Source organism: Miniopterus schreibersii (assembly GCF_964146895.1).
Source record: "Miniopterus schreibersii genome assembly, chromosome: 13".
NCBI lineage: Eukaryota > Metazoa > Chordata > Mammalia > Chiroptera > Miniopteridae > Miniopterus > Miniopterus schreibersii.
Window position 1 is genome coordinate 46,008,611 of NC_138113.1, and position 17,186 is coordinate 46,025,796.

The 17,186-nt window shown below is 42.0% G+C and overlaps 1 protein-coding gene across 2 annotated transcripts in view; it reads left to right on the forward strand.

Annotated features, from left to right (window-relative positions):
- The window catches only part of CTNNA2 (catenin alpha 2), a 980,129-nt gene that overhangs the window by 724,642 nt on the left and 238,301 nt on the right, over positions 1 to 17,186 (forward strand). The gene's annotated exons all lie outside the window — the stretch shown is intronic.

Sequence of the window (17,186 nt, forward strand, 5' to 3'; positions counted from 1 at the left end):
CCATTCCACTTGCCAAGGAATTTTCCTAGCTTCATAATCTGCCTCAATAACTTGGAAATCCATGTTACCAAATAAATGCATGCAAAATTCATTTCTAAAGACTTGACACCTTCATAGAAAGCCATATTCCCATGGGCAGATATCACACAGTTTCAATTTAGAGTTTGATTGAACCTCAGGGGCTGTATCAATGTCACAGGCTGTTTTGGGATATGTTTGCCTTTAAATCTTGCATGGCCCACATTCTGTCTGCGTGATCTTTACCATTTGGTCCTTTTGTATCTGCAAATAGAGATTACAAATACTACTAAACTTATAGGTTTTTCTGAGGATCGAAATGAAATAATGCATAAAAAAAAATACTTCATAAACTTTAAAATGTACATATTTAGTTAGAATGATTTTAAATTATTAATAATAGGGTGCATTTAGAGGATGGGAGTTGTCTCACACTGTAATGCTAATCCCTACCATATAATCTTCTTTCTATAAATTCTCATATAAATGTGCTATAAGATTGGAGAATTTACAATACTACCCACAGATTCTACTTTTTAAACATTTTGTTTAGATTTAGAAAGCAGGCTAATTTGGGTGTAAAAAGTAAACCTAAACAAAAAGAGTGTTGAAACTATAGGTTCGTTTGATGGTCCATTTTAGGCATGGATTTATTTTGTTCATAAGACACATGATACAGAGAATTTGGGAGAAGTCAGATTCTCCTTTATGTCACCAAACTCCAAATTTAGCGGCATATTCCAAATTTCACTAACTCTCCTCAGCAGCCTGTTTTGAATTTGTGACTTGCTGATAGGTTTGCCTGATATGGGGGTGGGTGAGGTGATATAAATGTGTGTGTGTGTGTGTGTGTAATGTTAGGCAAGGTGGCAAAATATTACAATATTTTCCATACAGGAAGGGCTGTGTCTTTTGGGTAGATGGGGGAGTCTTTTATATTTCTCTTTATTTAAATGAGTATTGTTCAAGACATTTAACAAATATATATTATCTTATAATTTAAAAAACCTATTTGTAAATATATTAGAAAAATAGATTTGCAGTAAAGTTAAGTCAATGCTGACTTATGGACAACGCAGTCAGAAGACTGGTATTTTACCATGACCAAGGATGACTTGTAATTGGTAAAAGAAGCATAATGTAGAAATTATCTAGTTCTCACAGCTTGCTTTAGAGGGAAGAAAGCTGGGATCTAATACAGTTCAGTAACTTGCCTGATCTCAGAGAAAGACAAAGAAGCAAAATGGGAAGTAAGAGGCAGATATTCTGGCTTTGGACTGTGCCTCACTGGCCCTTACTTGTGTGTTACAAAACAAAAGTCACAGGCCAGCCACATTGTAGGCGTTCCATTAATTCCTAGTGGCTGTCCAAAATGTGGCCAATTCTGATTTCACAGTCACCAGTGGTCATTAATCAGCAAATGTGTATCCAATGCCAACTGAGTACCAGGTAGGACAAGGCATTAATGAAACAAAGAGGATGGTGACATTCTAGGAACGTGCATGGCACAGACACGTGAACCTGCAGTGACTGGATGAGAAGAACCATAATAGAGGGATGGACACAGGGTAACACGCTCACACATAGAAAGGGGCGACTAGTGTCTGAGGAAATCAGGGCTTCCTTGAAGAGGAATGGCCTTTGAACAAGATCTCCAATAGGTAGGTGAGGAGTGAAGGGGAGAACACGGCAAGGTCTGACACAATGGCCGATGTCATTGAAAACGTGGGGGGTAATATAGGCATTATGAATGCCATGCGGGAGTCCAGAGGCAGGAAAGTTCAGTCTGTTGGAGAAATAGTGACTAACACATGGGGTTGTGTTGGGGGCAGGAGATAAGATTGGAAAGCCAGCTCTGGTCAGTGTGGCTCAGTTGGTTGGACATCGTCGCGTGCACCAAATGGTCATCCATTTAATTCCCAGTCAGGGCACATACCCTGGTTTCCTATTTGATCCTGATTGGGGCAGGTATGGGAGGCAACCGATCCATGTTTCTCTCTGTCTCTCTTTCTCTCTCTCTCCCTTCTCCTCTCAAAATCAATAGTTACATTTAAAAAAAAAAAAAAGGTTGGAAAGCCAGACTGAGGTCAAATTGGTCAGGACCTTCTTGGACGTGATCTTGTAGGTGTTAGGTTGGCATTAGAAGATTTTAGGCAGGTGTGTGAAGTAACGTGTATTATTAAAGATATCAATCAAATAATGGGCTGGGTTCTCATACAGTAATTCTGATGACATGAAATGACATAAAAGAGCTGGCCTAATAATTCTTCAGCTCAAGAGTTAATTAGACAAATAATAAGGTGATCATAAAACTTGTCATCCACAATAGGGCACTTTTGAGAGGGAAGAGAGGCATTTTTATTAATTACGCTGTGATGATGGAAGCAAATTGGAAGGTATCCTCATGCCACCTATGAAGCAAAATCATACAGATGAGAGGATTGTTTCCATGGGTGGTAATTAGCTGGAAGGTGGGTGTTTGGGGACTCCTGAAGACCAGGCCAATCCATGGACTCATGAATACAGGACGGATGCCATGGGACCTCAGACCTTTTCCAGTAGAATCTCTACTCATTGCTTTAAACCAATTTTCAATTTAAATTCTTTCAATGATACAGTGTCTCAAACTCCTATGCAAGCCCCATATTTAAACAAAATTTTGTTTGTTTGATTTTTTGTTGTGTGAGTGTGTGTGATTTTTTTGTGTGGGGGGGCTTTTTTTGTGTGTGTGTTGTTGTTTTTTTAAAATCTGTGAGCTGTTTGGACCCTCATGTAGCATAAGTTTCTCTTTCTTACAATTTTTCCATTCCTGAAGAATTAGCCGGACTCGAGTTTAGAACGCAGGTTAGATCCTGGGTCCGTTCCTCACTCTTGGAATACTGAACCAGTTTATTTGTCTCCACACACCCCTGTGAAGTGGTTAACATATTTGGATTTTGTAAGGATTAAATAAGCAAACAAAGCCTGGTGTTTAAAATATAGTAGACACCAATTAAGTAGCTATTGTGTGTCTTTATTTAATCTCTTTATTGGGGAAGCAGGTTTTTTTGTTTTGTTTTGTTTTTTTAAGCACCACCCCTCAGTTTATTAAGTTCTCTTCACGTGCATTTTATCTGTGTCACGGCACTTGTCTTACTGCATTATAATTGCCTTTTAAATTATCTTTCTCATTCAGGAGGCAAATGGTTCTCAAGTGGAGGCAATTTTGCCCCTGTCCCCAGGGAACATTTAGCAATGTCTGGAGATATTTTTGGTTGTCATGGCTGAGGGAAGGGGGTGCTAGTGGTACATCTAGTTGTTAGAGGCCAGGGATGCTGCTGAATATCCCAGAACACGTAGGGCAGCCCTCATGACAAAGAATTATCCAAGATACCAATAGTGCTGAGGGCAGGAAGCCACGCTTTAGATTAGAGCTCTATGCAGGCAGTGACCGTGACTGTTTCCTGTGTCCCTAGTGCCTAGCACTGTGGTCCTCGTGTGAGTCTCAGTATTAACTGGTGGAGTGAATGAATCAGTACCAACAGTTTAGCCTTGACCTAGCCTCACATGGATTCTGTCACTCCCTGTGGTCAATGCGTGAGTTGCTGCTGCTGTGTCTCAAGTACACACCCAACCCCCACACAGAGGTTTCCTCTCCTACCTTTCTGTTCTGTTTAGAGATCAACTTCGTATTTCCCAACATGACAACAGCTTTGTATCACTGCTTCGCTGAGAACCTCCCTGCCAGGTACTGGGTTTAGTGAAACACACACAAAGATGACTGATCCCATGAAGTTTATAGTCTAATGGGAGAAGCATGAAAGCCTACTAAGCAAATTATCTACGTAAGGTCTTTCTCAATTGTATTAGTATTTTAACAGGAAACTCCTAGAGCCATTATAAATGAATTAACATAATTCTCTAAAGCTGATTTCTAGCCTGTACCTGTGCGTGGAAGGCATACTTAGAAAAGAGGTGTGTTTCTGCTGCCCAGGTCCATCTCTGGAGGCCCCAGGTACTGATGTGTGTGTAAGCCGGGGGCGGCTCCCTCCCTGGCTCCCCACCAGCTTGGGGCAGACCTGCAGGCCAGCCGCATCTGGCTTTCCCATTCAGCAGGGGCCCTTCCCTCCTTGACACGCCCAAGGAGGGAGACTGGAATAGAACTCACTCGTGATACCTGGAGGGTCCCCCTCTCCAGGGCAGTTAGCTCTAGGTGCTCAGTCTGGTTAAAATCATCAGAGAAGTGTGTTCGCTGCTGATTTCATTACCCATGCACAGGATGGAAAAGGAAGAGTGGGTCCCCAGCTTCTGCCCCCAAGCCCCTCACCAACATAAGAAACACCTGTGGTCAGAGTTTCAATTCTTCACCCCTCCGTCAGAGCAGTTCCAGGGTCCCTGTCTGGTTCTCCTTTTTGATTTGCCTTATATTTGAATTGCGTCATAAATGGACTTTAAACTGATTAAACCTTCATGAATGTTAAATGCCACTCAGATATTAAAAGATTTTTAAATGGCACGTCTTGTAAAACTCAGATCCAGCCTATAAAACAATATATTCACCCTAGACATTCAATCACGCAATCTTACACCCATTCATGGTTCAGATGTTGGGCACTGTGCCTCTCCTTAAGAAGTTTACTGTCAAGAGAGAAAGAAAATCAGGGTAAGAAATCTGTTTACTGGATACTATTTACATGCTAGTCTTGGAGATAGACATTTTTCACGTGTTATCTCACCGCAGTCTTGAGTTAGGCATTATTTTCACTATTCTGCAGAGCACTGAGACTTAGTGAGTGTAGATGAATTGCCAAGGATTACGCAGCTAGTAGGTATCAGAGTCAAGATAGGACTTAACACTGTTTGTGTCGATGATGTCATAACGTCTTTGAAGGAAGGGAAGACATGGGAGAGGGCATAAAGGAAGGGTGTATGTGGGGGATTGTGGCCTATTCATTACATTTGCCTTTTTTCATTTCACATGAGAGTGAGATAACACTGATTTCTTTATCAAAGCATCCCTCTCCTCTCACCTTAAGTCTTAGTGTGACAAGTCCTTGGGAGACTAAGATGACCTTGGGAGCTGGCTCTGTGCATTTCCTTGGCTGCACATGGCCAAATCAGTAGTCGTGGATGCACGTGAACAGGTCAGTATTGGATTCTGGACGGATTTAGGTTTGGGGATTCATCTTCCTCAGTGGCCTATGGTCCACTCATCCAAGGAAGCTTGGCAGCAACATTCTTTGACTCCCACTATCCTGTGGGAGTGACAGTTATCCCATCACTAACCACAGGCTTTATTGTGTACAAAGGAAGCTCTGTTTTGGGGGCATCGTACCTGATACAGGGAGATGGGGTCTTCCTCTCACAGAACTTACCTTCTACTAGTGCAGAGAGTACCCACACAGTTAAAATATAATGGTAGTGAACTTGCAGCACACACACACACACACACACACACACTCATACACATACATTCAAATGCAAAATTATTACAACATTTTTATTAGACTCTACTGTGTTACATAAACAATTGACAGATGCATCACTAAACAGTTTGGGGGTTACTGCCAACCTGTTTCAATCGTTTTTTAAAAATTATTATTATTACCATCAGTGTTCAAAATCCAGTTTTTCATAAGACTGATAAAAAAAATTGGAATCAACATTAGTTCATTCAGTTCAACTTACTCTGGGTGAACAGAGAAAATTCAGGCAACAGCTTTTAGCTCTACTCCTGCCATTTTCTTCAGAGCGTGGAAGCCAGGAGGCAGCTGCAGCCACATACCTTGCTCTGAGCGATGTGGGATGAGACTCGGTGCCAGCTTGCCCAAGGAAGACTAGGCAGGGATTTGCGTGAGGGGTGATGCTGGGGCCTGACATCAGAAGACGATGCTAACTGCTATTGCGATTGAGAGAATTCTGTGTGGACTGTGCGGTTCGGGAGAGGCAGTTCTTGATCTGGGCCGTAGCTGATGTTTCAAGATAGGGAAAAGAAGGCAGAGTTGGCATAAAGAAGATTATTATGGGGTGCTCAGAGAAACTCTTCTCTGAGGACTGGAACTTCATTACAAAGGAAAAGAGAGGTTGGGGCAATAGGAAGAGGAATTTGGGAGTAAAATTTCAGAAAATATTGGGAAATCAGTAGAGTTTACCAGGAGAAGCTCTGAAATTCTGCCTGATCAGGATCCTTGCTCTTTGTGTGTGAGTGTGAGATCTAGCCAAATCTTAATTTAATCAACGTTTCTTAAGTTCTCTATGGTTTAGTAAGATCAGCAGCCTCCTTTATTCCTTTGTCCGTCACATCTAGCTAACCTTATTTTGATATCTTTATATTCGATGTGACAATGACAGGCAAGAAACCTGGGAAACTGGTTTAACTTTCTTTTTCTTTGTGCAGGGCCTTTCTATGAAACGATGTGGCAGGCTGTGCTTGTTCTGTATTGTTTTGACTTCTCAGGCAGTACAGCTTTTTTCTTCTAATTAAATTGTTTGGTTCAGAAACTTATGTTTTTGAGATAGAGTGACTAATTCGTCGGAATTAAGCGGAATTGCCCTAATTGTGGATGTCTGATCCTATTTTAGGCTTACTACCAGAAATCCTTGCACAATTCACTGTTGTCAAGCTAGGCTAATGATAGAATTTAATGGGAATCTGAAAATGCAGATTCCTGGGTCAGAGTTGGAAAGATTTGGATTAATCAAGTGATTAGTCAGGTTGGGATCCATTGAACTATCCCTGTACTTTCATAAATATAATTTAGAAAGTGCTTATTAAAAAATGAAGATTTTTTAAATCACCATAGTAAGTATGGTGATTACCAGAGGGAAAGAGGGTGTGGGGAGGTAGAAGAGGGTACAGGGGAGATAAATGGTGAAGGGAGGAAACTTGACTTGGGGTGGAGAACACACAGTACAATATACACATGAGGTGTTATAGAGTTGTACACCTGAAACCTGTATAATTTTATTAACCAATGTCACCCCAATAAATTCAATAAATTTTAACCACAAGAAATTCAATATACATATATTTTTAAATGAAGGTTTCCAGCCTACTCCAGAGCCACTGAATGGAATCTCTGGGTGGAGGGCCCCAGAGGCTGCACATGTAACAACTATCTCACACTGACAATTTCTAGTTCAGGATTACTGAGCCTCAGACTCTCCTACCTAGCTTCTTGTTTCCAGCCACCATTTACCACCATTTTCCCAGCAATCTGCTAGGCATTTAATCCACCTAAAAGTTGACAGGGGCAGCCTATCACTGTAGCCCTGCATTGTCAGGGATGTGTCTTTGCGAACAAGATGCTGCTTTCTGGCTTTGTGCATAGACAGCGATGAACAATTGCAAAACACTCCCAGCTACCACCCAACGGCTCAGAAGGGCCCGCAATGGAGAATTGAGTCTCACCTAAGACATTCTCCTGATGTTGGCAATTCCCCCTCTTTGACTTATAGCCCAGGACTTTGCATTGTCAGGAGGATCCCGTGAAGTGGGAGATGTGCACCCAACTTGAAAATGTGTAAAATCTTGGAGTATGATCTAGGCAACGGTTGAGTTGTGTGTATTTTATTGTGAATTTGTTTCCTACAGGCGGTCTGGACAGAATACAGGGCACTGATTAGAATTCCATGCAGACCTAGCAAACTTGCAGTAACACCCCAGCATAGGAAGGAAAAATTTTCTAGTGTCTGACTGGATGGGATGCACATTCTCAACTCTCCCCCTTAATAGACACAGTGTACGCTACAGAGAGCAAAGTGTAATTTTAAGAACCTTGTAATTCTTTACAAATTAACACAGCAGATGGTGTTTATGGGAGCCACATAGTGAGGACTATTTGGGACGATGTGAGACATGTGTTCCAGGGTTTCGGCCTGCTTTCTACTTAGTTTAGTTTTTAACTGCCGTGCTGCAAAAGTGCTATTTGCCTCATAAAGTTTTCACTGGTTCCAAGTGTGAGCAAATGGCCAAGAGCTGGTGCTGTTACGGGGCAAATCCCAAGCGTTCTCAGTGAGAAGGGCTTCAGGGGGGAGCCCTGACTCACCAGAGCCCAAGGAGGGCCCGTGCTTGCCTCCCGATCAGCTGGCCGTGGCCTCCTGAGCTTCATGAGCTCCATTCACTCACGGAAAAGACAACACAAAGGGGCTCAGAATGAGATTAGCCACTCTAGATTGGGGCTTGTGAGTTTACAAATGGTTAAACTATTTCTTTAGTTATTTTGACTGTCTAGATCATTAAAAACAAAATACCATTTTCTCTTTGTTTCCTCGCAGTGATAAGACTGCAAGTGACCAGGACCTGTGTGGTTGCTGTCCAGACAAGTGCTGTCCTTGAGGAAGGGGGCACGAGAGGACAGAGAAAACGCCACGATGTAGATTGGTTGCTGGTGATGCTGGAGAAGGCAGGCAGAGGTGGTCCGCATAGGCTTGGCAAAGGCTAAGAGAGGTCGAGTTGCTTTGGGCAGGAAGAAAAGCCTTGGTTCTGAAAAGCGCAAGGAATTCTTTTTTGGGGTGTCCCCCAGGCATGCAGGAAGTGCCCAGTACTCCCAAACCGTTCCCTCTTTCCATTGCCCCCAGGGAACATCTTCATTTTCCTTTGCTGTGTGGGTAGCAATCAGAAGGGTCCCACATATTCTCCCGTATGGCCCACCTCTTTGCCCCAGTCAGGGTTCTGCCCAGCTCTCAGAAGTTCCATTTCACTAGGCTTATTCCCTCTTGGTATCTAGAATCCCCAAGCTTATCTACTCCCACCACCCACTATTTTGAGAGATGGATTTGAGAAAAGTCATTTACTAATTTTATGTTTCTTCTCCCAAGTGTGTGTGCATCTTAATCTTCTACATGCAATCAAAGGCTTTGATTTCCATCTTCTGACTCAGGAGCGATTCTGAACAGGGAAGGAAGGGAATAAAGTAGAAAGAAGGTAGGCAACAGTATTACTCTACTCTTAATAAAGATATAGCTGCCCTCAGCTCCACCTCAGTACAAAAGTAACCTTGCCCCCAAAGACCCATATCCTGTAATCTGTCAAACAGCCGGAATGCTAATTACTTCATTCATCCCTCTACAGTAAATACTTATCTGTACATATCTAGACATATTTCTAGTTTGCTTAGCACCACTTCATTGTAAGACACCATGCAAGAAACTTCAGAGTTTTAAGAAAATATAATTGGCTGATGACTTCCAGTCTGCTATGGACTGACACATGTCCCTCCAGAATTTATATATTGAACCACCCCCCATAACCCCCATGTGATCTTATTTGGAGTTGGGGCCTTTGTGAGATAATTAGGTGTCAATGAGCTATTAGAATGAGGACTTCATGGTAGGATCAGTGCCCTTATGTGAAGAAACTCCAGAGAGGTTGCTTGCTCTCTCTCCACCATGTGAGGACATCGAGAGAAAGCAGCTGTCTATGAGCCAGGAGGAGAACTCTCACCACAAACCAAACCTACTAGACCTTGACCTTGGACTACCCAGCCTCCAGAATTGTGAGAAAATAGATTTCTGGTTTTTACGCCATCCAGTCTATGGTGTTAAGATGGTCCAAGCTGACGAAGACACTGTCCTTAAGCTCCTATACTTTTAATAGAGAAGAAAGGACATATAGTCATGATAAGATTCTGAACAGTGCTGAATCGTAATGATGCGTCTTAGATATTTGTATTTTAGCTTTACGGTGTGACATCTGAAGTCCAACTAACAATGCAAGAGATTTGCACAATATAATCTTTAACTGAATGGGAATTGCTTATAAAACACCAGATAAATCATGTTGATGGTTATAGAAGTTTAGAAGAGGACTGGTCATTTTGAACTAGTAGGACAGGCACCTGACACGCAGGTAGAAGGCCAAGGCTTGGGATTCCCCACGCAGACAGTCTTTCCATAAAGGAAGGCAACCCTCTGCCTGGGTGTTTTCTAATTTCTGTGAACTCGCAGCAACATGGACCCAGTTATTGACCTCTTTCTGAGATGATGAAAAATGCCAGACTCTAGAGATCCTTTAGGTGCTGATAGCTTTTACTGTAGCTGAGTGGTTTGGGGACTATGCACTCAGGAATGGAGTAGAAGTTGAAAAGTCATTGAAATTTAAATCATTCATTCAGTATGGATGTATATGTGTTTGTGTGTGTGGAGAAAATCAATGGAAATTTGCCCTTCATCCTGCCTACTTTCATCTCACAACTATAAAGATAAAGTGACTATTTTTAGCAGTTTGCTCAGCTCATGGTCTTTCACAGGCTTCCAAGGAATGTGTGGTTCATTAACCCTGGCTGTTAGCAATCACCCAAGGTTGGGAGCTGGGAGAGGGGGACTTTGATAAAAACCGTCTCCTATGCAGGGTTGCCTGATACATAATCACTGATGACTACACCTGTGTTGATAAAATAAATCAAGGAGCAAGAATTATAACATTACACAGGTGCCAAGCACTTCCTATGGCTTTGATCAGCAGATTGTGAAGTGGGTGAAGTTTATTTTTGGGATCACACATTTTCCAAATGATTAATTTCTTTCATACCCATTTCTTATACCCTGGTGCCTCCTTGGACCATCCATCAGCAGCATGCATTCTAGAGAACATTTGATGAACAAATTCTCAAAGTTATTGGCTAACAGGATGTAGGGGAGAAATATGGTTAGGATTTAGAGCTTGGACAATAGTTCTGGGGAAAATTCTGTGGATGAGACAAAGGCCTGAGATCCCAGAGAGTGCTGTGGGCTGTATCCATGGGGGATCTTGCTGGGTCTTCTCTCTGCTTTCAAAGTATTTTGGTCTGGAGTTTTAAGGTCTCTGACTTAGTCAGGCCTTTTGGTTGTAAGTGACAGCAATTGAACATGAACAAACATAAGGGAATTTATTAACTCATGACAACAGGAAATCCACTGATAGATACTTAAGGTTTTAGGGTCAGCTGGGTTCAGGGGCCAATGTGTTTCATTCATTGATTTAATAAAATTTATTGAATGTCTAGGCTCTAAAGATACAATGATAAGCAAAACAAAGATTGTACTTTCAAGGGGCTTTACTTTACAAGTTAGAATGTAATGGAAATATGAACCAATTTGATTTGAATCCAAAAGCTGTCTTCCCTTCTTTTGTTCCCTAACTCCTTTCTCTCTCTCCTTTCTCTCTCTTTCTCTCTCCCCACCCCCCATGCTTTTCTTTGTGTGGCATCTATTTTTAGAGACTCCAAACATACCTCAAGGTTTATCTGCTGACAGTTTATCAGTCGTAGGGGAAAAGTATGCTTATGCTTCCTTTCCAAAAAATTTCACCTACAAATCTATAGCTGAATCTCATTGGTTTGGATGTCATCATGAGTTTATCCCTTAGCCAGAAACTCTTGGTTGAGTTGGAAGGAAAAATTAGAGAATTTACTAAAAAAACACAGATTTCTGGGAAAAAGAAAACAAATGATGTCACACCTGATGTCCCTGAGCCAGTCCTTCTTTGCTCGTGGCCCAATGTGTGTCCTGACATTGCTATGCTGATAGGTAGGGCCTGGGATCTTACCAATAACCTCATCCAGATATCCTTACCTACAACTTGATGATTCTTCCCTTCAGCATGGATGAGCTGTGGCAGAGAAGTGTCACGATGCATTTTGCCTTGACACTCTGTCATCAGTCTTTCCCTTTCTACCTTTCCCACCTCATCCCAGGGTCCAGGAAAGCTGGGCTGTGATGTGGTCCAAGTATCCTGATCGCAGATTTGATTTGTGACCACTGCTAAACTTTCATCCATTCTAAAGAGATATTGCCAATTTCTTTTCCAAGAGAAATGTCCGCAGCCAGTGAAAAGGAAATATTTAGGAAGGTCCACATTCTCAGACGGTGATTTACACAGAATAGAAAGGTATTATGAAATGTTCAAGGTTCTATATATAAACAGTGGTGCTAGATGTAATGACTGTGATTTCTATGTGCAGGGTTTGGGGGTAGATGGGCAACCCTCCAAATGTGATAGGTGACTGCTGAATCAATAGATGATTTTTTCTACTTCCTTCTGTTGTCTAAATCATAGGTTTAAATGACAGGAAAATGTGTTGGTGAGAGAGTGCATAGAACATTACTGCTTTCTGCCATTCTGATGATTTTGACTTCTCCTTTCAAATGATCACAATTTGAAGACTGGGCATTTGATTAGCTCTCCACACCTTCAATAGATTAGAGTTGCAGCTAGACAATATTTTGAAGATTTCTCACACATTCAGTCAAGTTTGCAGGTACCTTTGAGGGGAAAGGAAAAGAGTAATAAGATACCTGCCTTCTTACGGCCATTTCCCATATGTTAATATCGTGCCCTGGAACTAACATGAAGCCTCCGGTCTGCTGGAAGCACTGGGGTGGTAGGTTTTACCTCCAGGGCCCCCATAAATGACCACTTACAATGAGTTATGTGTTTAGGGTGATGAGTAGCTGAGATGGGGAATGACCTTTAAAGAAATATTCAGTCAATTTCAGAAATTTAAAATTTAATATTCCTTACTCCTTTGTTCTATAAATTAGGGAGTTGGTATCAGTTGTGCAATATTCAGCAGTCATCTTCAGTATTTCAGAAGGAGTGATGGATATTAATATAGTAAAAAAAAAAAAAAAAAAAGAAGTTCCTTATCCAAAGCAGAAGGGCTTTTATTTCCCAAAGAGGCAAAGGGTGGTATTATAAAAATGTGTCAAACTAAAATATAGTCTTTTTCCCGAAGACTGATTGTGAAAGACAAAATTTCTATTAATGGCCTCAATCTTTTTGTGTAGGATTAAACGGAAACGATGAAAGTCTACTCAGGAGCACCTGATTACTCTGACCCGCTGGACTTGAATTTAGAGCCGCTGGGTGGGAGAATAAAGAATTCCCTATAAAACTCCAAATCAGGAGATGATTCTCCGCAGCAATCCGAGCTCTGCATGGACCCCAAGTGTGTTTTGTAAAACAGTGCTCCGGGGCTAAAACAAATACAGCCCAATAAACACGCCCCTCCCCAGCGCAGCAGATGGCAAGTGGGAGGCCCCGAAGCGATGTGAGAGAGCGCTCCCGCCTGTCTTCTTCTCTTGTAAATAACAATATTTATTAAATGGCCTTCTTTACTGCACACTCACTCTCTGCAGGGAAAGATAAAGAAGGCAACTGGGAGCAGGTCCGAGAAAGGCACGCTAGGTCCGTGGACAAAACGTGACAAAGGAAATATACCTCAAACTGACACATATATATATTACAGCCTTTGGAAAGAAACACAGGGCACTATAGAATCACAGAATCCTAGAATTTGAGAGGTGGGGGATGCTTTAGGCCTGGCATGGAAAAAGCTCTGGGCTGGGAAGCATCTGGAGGCCCTGGTTGGACCCTCCTGAGTGAGGTGATCAGAATGAATGGCTTCGCCTCTCTGGACTTTTGAGTGGAGTGAAGGCGAGGGGAAGCAGAGGAAGCCACCACTGAGTCACCCCTTCCAGTTAGGAGCTGTGCTCAGTGTTACAGATCCGACCTCTTTTAGTGTTCACAATAATCCCCCGAAGCAAGCATTTATCCAGGTTTTGGAGATGAGAAAGCCCCCACTGCCTGCCGGTTCCCAGGGCTTCGGCAATGCCCCAAGGGCTTCCCTGTCACAGGAAGTGTGGTTGTGTCCTTGATGGTTGTCAGGCTCCCACACTTCCCCGTTGTGTAACTCACCTCTGGCCCCTCCATTCCTCTGATGATAAGTCTGGAGTCTAGAGAAGTCGCCAGGTCACTCAGGTAGTTCCTGGCAGAGTGTGGGTATCGCTGGTTTTATTTCCTTCCGTTCAGCAAAGGCAGGGAGCAAGTGGATGACTGACATGAAACCAAACTTTTGTTTTATTATTTGGTGACAATGTCAAAATGAAGACTGAGGTCTCCTCTCACTTCAGCTTGTGAAACTATTTTTAGTGTATAGAGCTTGGAGGGCTAGGGAGGGAGAGCTGGGTAAGGCTTCCTTTTGATTGCCTGGGAACCGGAATTCGCTCAGGATAATCAAATCCTTAGTTATTTAACAAGCCTATCCCAGATTCTACGTAAAAGATGTTCATCCAGAGTTTCCGTTCCTTATTTAAACCTTAGAAATATCTCAGACTACTTAGTGGTCTATTTAAAATGAACTGCCCCAAACATTTCTCCCTTAAAGAGAAACAACTTTTTCTTTAAGAATTCTAGTTTTGGGCGAGATTTCCATACATTATTTGCCTGAGAGAAGGCAGAAGTCCAGGTGATCTAAAAAGGGTTTCTATGTAGTTTCCAAATCAAGTGTTTCATTTTTTCTCACTGCAGAAATACTTTCCTAATTACCCTGCATGCTGTTAATGCCTTTGTTGTTCCCAGCACATTGACAACATGATTGATGGTCTGCTGGCCTGGAGAAGAGAACAGGGCATATATTACGTTATCCACGGTGCTTATGAGAAAACTCAGACATAAAAAACAGGCGCACTGTTAGTCCACGATCGCAGGGCCTAATAATGGAGGCTGACCCGAGGAGGCAAGACTTTTTCTCTCTCTCTCCCTCTCTCTCTCTCTCCCCCTCATTCTCTCTTTCTCTCTCTCTCCGTGATTGGCTTTCTGTCCAATTTAAGCTGATAATTTAAAAGTGTTTCCACATGTGCACATAACAGAGCTCAGGAAAGTGTGGAGTGATGGCTTGCTGGTCCCCAAGAGCTATGTAAATCTGAGTACTGGGGAGCTCCTACCATTATTCCTGCGCATATACCTTAGTTAAATATGAATTTTAGGTAAATAATAATTTTTTAGTATAAATACATCCTCTAATATTTTACAATTTAAAATTTAAACATGAGATCTGACCTGTACTTATGTGATTCTCCTTACTTGCCCCAATCTAGTCCTGGCCCTGTCAGACTCCGTCATTATTTAAAAATTTGATATTTGTTCAACATGGAATTTTTGCATTAATTGTAATTTTTTTAAATATTGCATTGACAGATATTTATCTTTATTACTGAGTTCTTTGGTTGCCCCTTACATTTTATACCTGAGGCAAGTGCCTCACCCCTCTCACCCTCAGCCCCAGGCCTGCTCTGATCTTCATTTTCTCATTTGTAAAATGGTCATAATGATCTCTGCCACCGGCAGGATGACATGAGTCAGGGTATTTATTCACTAATAATTTTGTATATCCACACTGTCTTGATTTCTTTCTTTTTTTTCATACATTGAAATGTTTCGTAATCCAGTCTTCTCTTATAGCTGCATTCTAAACCTAACTCAGCCCTGGCCGGGTAGCTCAGTTAGTTAGAGTGTCCCCCCAATACACCAAGGTTTTGGGGTCCATCCCAGGTCAGGGCACATACAAGAAGCAACCAATGAATGCATAAATAAGTGGAACAAGAAATTGATGTTTCTCTCTCCTCCTCTCTCTCTAAAAATCAATAAAAGTTTAAAAATAAATAAATCTAATTCATACTTGTTAGTTTTTCAAAGTACATTTTTATCACTGTTAAAAATGGAAAGGACCTAGAAATCTGTGGTTCTCAGAATGATCATGGGCCAGACCTCCCCAAAGCGCCCTGTACTTTGAAGGCAGAGATCCATCCTGTTTGCAAGGAGAACCAGAAGAGAAAAGATGCAGGGCTCCGCCGTGGCACACCTCAATACCAGAGACAGGCCTGAGGGCCCACTCCCTCCGTAACCGGTTTCCCTCGGGAGATAAAGCTACACAGTGTTCTCCATCCAGGCTCGTTTTCTTGGAGCTATTTGTACGCTGGTGTTTCAAAAGTGTTAAATGTTAGCCACTTTATTTTAAGCTCTTTCTACCTACAGACTTCAAATGTACGGAGTAGAAAATGATGATGGGATTTATAGGATGTTAGATGATTAAAACCAGACACACATGCTTTGGCTTTTTTTAAAGTTTTATGTCTTTATTTCATTTATTTTTTGTTAATGCTCACCCGAGGATATTTTTCCTTTTTTTTTTTTTTTTTTAATCTTTATTGATTTCAGAGAGAGGAAGGGAGAGGGGGAGAGAGAGGGACAAACATCAATGATGAGAGAGTCATTGATCGGCTGCCTCCTGCACACCCCCTATTGGGGATCGAGCCCACAACCCCGGCATATGCCCTGACCGGGAATCGAACCTCGATCTCCTGGATCATAGGTCGATACTCAACCTCTGAGCCATGCCAGCCTGGCTTTCCATTGGTTTTAATTAATTAATTAATTTATTTATTTATTTTACAGAGGGTGTAAAGGAGGGAGGGAGAGAGACACATATCAATTGGTTGCCACCAGCCCCCACACACCCTGAGTGGGGCATGGCTGGAACCTGCAACCCAGGTACCTGTTCTTGATCAGGAATTGAACCTGTGACCCTTTGGTGCACAGGCCAACGCTCTAACCACTGAACAACACTGGCCAGGGCCATGTTTTGACTTTTTAATGAAAACACTATATGGTTACACATTAGACATTTGTTCTGAAAAGATGGATGATGAAGTGAGTTCAGAAAAGAGTGACTGCTTCAAATCTGGCTATACGTGGATCTGCTGGCTCTGCATCAGTGGTATGTGTCCAGGATGTTGTCATGGGGAGAGAACATTTAAACATCTGTTGGATGGTAGTTCCTATGGATCCCCAAACACACTATCCCTTTTGGCACAATATGTGACCTGGGTCCCATTTCATCATATACACAAATGACTGCAGAGACCCTCATGATTTCACAGAGCCCGGGTATGGCACAGAATGAGGGAAACTGCCACCAGGACCATGTGTGAATAAATCTGCAGGGTGTTTGACTGAAGTTTAGGTAATTTAAGAAATTTGACCAAGCTTTTGCAAATAATTTTCTCTTAAAGGGAAGATAATGCCATCCATAAAGTTACCTGGAGCTTTTTATCCATGGGGATTTGTGGTTTTTGTTTTAAAAAGATAATGGAGATTCTGTTTTGTTTCGTTCTAATTGTTTTACTGTAGCCATAAAAAAAAGAAAGAAGAAGGAAGGAAGGGAGGGAGGGAGGGAGGGAGGGAGGGAGGGAGGGAGGGAGGGAGGGAGGGAGGGAGAGAGGGAGGGAGGGAAAGAAGAAAGAAAGAAAGAAAGAAAGAAAGAAAGAAAGAAAGAAAGAAAGAAAGAAAGAAAGAAAGAAAGAAAGAAAGAAAGAAAGAAAGAAAGAAAGAAAGAAAAAGAATTTAGTGAAACTTCAAACTTGCAAGT